General features: G+C 25.0%; 1 pseudogene; it reads left to right on the plus strand.

Moving 5' to 3' along the window:
- Positions 1 to 2,197: 2,197 nt before the first annotated feature.
- Positions 2,198 to 4,044, plus strand: LOC112637179 (annotated as a pseudogene).
- The last annotated feature ends 216 nt before the right edge of the window (positions 4,045 to 4,260 follow it).

Here is a 4,260-nt window from a genome sequence, read left to right on the forward strand (position 1 = left end):
ACCTACGAAACTTTTACAGTGTAATTATTTTATGTGTTCTTATATAATAAAAATATTTCGTATTTCCTAAATTTTATAAACAGCTTTTCAGTTTTTAAGTTTAATTGAGATTCAAAAATTCGTGCAGTTTTTATATTAACAACAATTATAACTTTGATTTAAGTTTTCTGTTGATTTCAATTTTTAATATATATTTATAGAGTACATTTCAATATTTTTTAAATGAATTTTAGACTTTACTTGTTTCGAATGCGTACTTTTCGATTATAAAATCATTATCCTGTGATATTACGCCACATTGTGAAGAAGAATTTAGATTAATCAATTGTATCATTAAATGTGTAACTTTTCAATTTCATATTTTAATTAAGTATTTTTGATCTTCGTATATTTTATTCCTCGCTCTTCATATGTGTGTCATTGTTTAAAATACTATTTTCAAAATGTTTATTATCGAAATTCAGTCTTTTGTCTACAAATGCATTTTCTTATTTATTGCCTCAATATTCATCGATTTACATATTTCCTCACCAAAATTTCTTATTTTCTATTAACAAAGGATCTATTATATGAAGTAGTAGTTCAATAACATTTATATTCATTTTAGTATTCCCATAAATAGTGCAACGTTTTGAAATTATCCTATCTTAAAAATTAAAATAAATATTAAAAAACTAAAAAAATTAATTCATTATTTAATTCATTATTAATTCATTATTATTTCATTAATTATTTTTTGAAGTTATAGAATATAAAAAATATCAACATATGTATTTTAATTTTATCTCGAACATTAATGATATAATGTTTAAATCGATAATATCAGTTTTAATTTATAATATTAAATAAAAAACAAAAAATACTTTTCATATGTTAAATTTTAATTATATACAATATGACTTCTATTGCTTCTGTTAAAATTGAAATAATAAATGCAGTTAAAAGTATGTCAAATAATCCTGATATAATTAAATTATATGAAATACAAAATCTGCCTTTATATTATTATCAACATATTCGAATAATATATGTTAAATAATGTATATAATATATGTTAAATAATGTATGGGTAAAACTACATATTAGCGATTCGCCAATTTCGATGACTTTGACATATGTTGTCAAGGACATGTCCCTGATTAATTTGCAAAAAGTTTCAGCCGTCGCTCGTTGTTTATTACAAAGTTATATTATTTATCAAATATGTTCAATGTTCCCGTGATCTTAATTTGGGTAAATCTGCACAAACTGCATTTTCAACTGGAGATTATGTAGAATAAAATCCTTTTATCTTGCAAAGTGCATGCATTGTATCTACGCATGCTCCAGTTGAAAATGCAGTTTGTTTCATTATCTCTACGGGATGGGAGGGCTCCGCAAAGATAGAAACTAACCCAAATCTATTTGTTTTAAAGCAGAAATAGTTCAGGTTACACGCGTTTTATTATATATGTTTCTTAAATGTATCCAATGTTTTTTAACCGTAAAGCATTAATAAGAAACGTTTCTAAAAACATAGTTAAGGAAATATATTTTTCACGTTTCTATAGACAAAATAAAATCTAAATTTTAATAATTAATTTTTAATTAATTTCATATTAATTTCAAATAAAAAAAAAAAATATATATATATATATATATATAAATGATAATTAATTTATTTTATTTAAATAAAACGGATCATGAACGGATTATTTTCATTTATTGGCCGGATATTTATTTGTTCGAGTAATAAAATCGATCAATGTCTAAAATTCCTGTATTGAAATTGTATCAGAAATTAAATCGAAGTTATACTTTTAATTTTATCTATCGCCTTTTGCAAGCTCTATATAATTCTTATAACGAAATTATAAGTACGAAAAAAATGGAATGTAAATATAAATAAAATGTTCAATTTTATACAAGGTAGATGAATTGTAATTTAATATTATTGATTAAAATAGTCAATATTACTAATTCTTTCAGTGAAATATTATTGATTTACAGTGCTATAATAACATAACTGCTGTATCAATGACTCTATTTACTGTTTTCACTGATAATATAAACTGATTCACTTTTAGAGAGTGTGTATAAATGCATTATTTTAATAATTCTATGAAAAAACAAACGTTAAACGAATAAAAGGAAAAGGACGTATTTCAAATGTTTTTTAAACGTTTTCTAAACGTTTTTTTATCACAAGAAACTTATCTCTTAATGTTTCTTCAAGTGAACATTTTAACCGTTTTCAAGAGTCGGTTATGAAACTTTTCGAAGAAACATTTGTGAAACGCATATGTGCTATCTGGTGATTATATTGTAAAAATGAAGAAAGTATATCTTGCTGCCATAGCGGGTATGTAACGTATATACATTTATTGAGATAAACATGGAGAAATAAAAATATATTATATGTAAATACATTTACATATTCATATATTATTACATTAAATTTGTAATTACACATAAATGTTTACAATTATTTAAATTTCCTTTTATTAATTTTTTTTAAATAACTAATGCTTGAAAGTTGGATGTGTATTACATGTAGTTGTCATTGTCACATGAACGTAAAATTAAATATAGTTCTATAGATTTTAATGTCAATCATATTCAATGATTTTTACAATTAGTTTCTATTGCTTTCCGTGAAATTCACGTAAGATTTGATGTTATATTAATATGACTATGATATTATATGTATATGTGTAATATTTAATTTATATTCTTCCAGTTCTCTTAATAGTTATTCTTTATAATTTTATAAAGCTTATATTTAATTACTATACATTTTATGCATTTTACTTATTATCCTAATAATTATTTGTTATTATTATTACATATATGCCTATTATATCTTTTATAACGGAATATATAAATTCATTTATTTAAAATCTCTATCTGGAACTTCGATTCCGTTATTTTTTTAAATTATGTGTTTTTAGATACATACAAAATTATATTTAAAATACAAAATTATATTTAAAAAAAAAAGTTTTTTTATTTAAAAAAATTTAAAAAAATTATGGTTGAAAAATGTTTAATAATAATATATAAATCAATTTTACATAGAAGAAAATTTTCTTCTAGAAAATTAACATTATTAATGTCAGTTAAAAAGAAAAAGGTTTTTCTCAAAACCTATTCGAAATGTATTTATCTGGAAGGAAATCTGGGCATGCTGTCAGTTGGCCAATTTTTGGGTTGGTCGTCGCCATCTTTGGCTATATTGATGCAAGGAAGGATGAAAAATATCCTATTCATCTGACTCCGCAAGAAGTCGCTTGGGTTGCATCTTTACCTGCATTAGGTGGAATTGGAGATGCCATTATTTGTGCAGTCATTATAAATATCTTCGGTAGAAAAAATATCATGTTATTTACTCCCGTACCTTCGATAATCAGCTGGTTAATGATAGCTTTTGCAACATCTTTGACAGTAAGTATTCTAAAAAAGAACATTGTATTTACATCTTGAGATTAAAAATTATTAATTAGCGAATTTTTATTATAGTCTTTATTGTTTTAAGTTTGTCTAGAAAATGCATATCCTTGTAACGCATATTAATGTAATAACACTTGCTTTTCTTGAAATTCTCTGAATATAATACACAATATTATACGCGTTGATTTTAAATTAAATTTTAAATTCTATTCCATTCTAATCTATACAAACAATTTGACGCGATCAATCTCTTTAAGTTCCTATTTTTTTTTTGCTTTATAGGAGCTGTATATATCAAAGTTTACAGTCGGTTTGGCTATATGCATCGCTTTCACAATCACGCCGATGTATTTGGGCGAAATTTCACCACCACACATCCGCGGTAATTTAACATCCATGTCAATAGTCGCTTTGAACGGCATATTAATGGAGTTTGTGATAGGTCCATTTTTATCGGTACAAAATCCTCACTTTCGTGTCTTTGATTGCGCCATGTCTATTTATGCTTATTTCATCTGGCTACCGGAGTCTCCATACTATTTGATGCGTCGTAACGCCAAAGAGAAATCCATAAATTCTCTCGTTCAATTGAGAGGCCAAAGAGGATGTTTATAATGAAAGCATGTAATATCGAACAGTTCGTGAAAGCCAGTTTAGATGATAAAACTGATTTTCGAGAACTTTTATGCGTGCGAAAGAAATCGCAGGTGAGATATTAAATTTCCATTTTCGTCACACTTGATCATTAATGAATCGATAAAAATTTTCGAATGTATCTTTCTATTGCACTTCATTTCGCAAGTAATGTAATTATGTACAAATCCATTCTTT

This window comes from Camponotus floridanus, unplaced genomic scaffold (genome assembly GCF_003227725.1).
Source record: "Camponotus floridanus strain SB8 unplaced genomic scaffold, Cflo_v7.5 scaffold14, whole genome shotgun sequence".
Lineage (NCBI taxonomy): Eukaryota > Metazoa > Arthropoda > Insecta > Hymenoptera > Formicidae > Camponotus > Camponotus floridanus.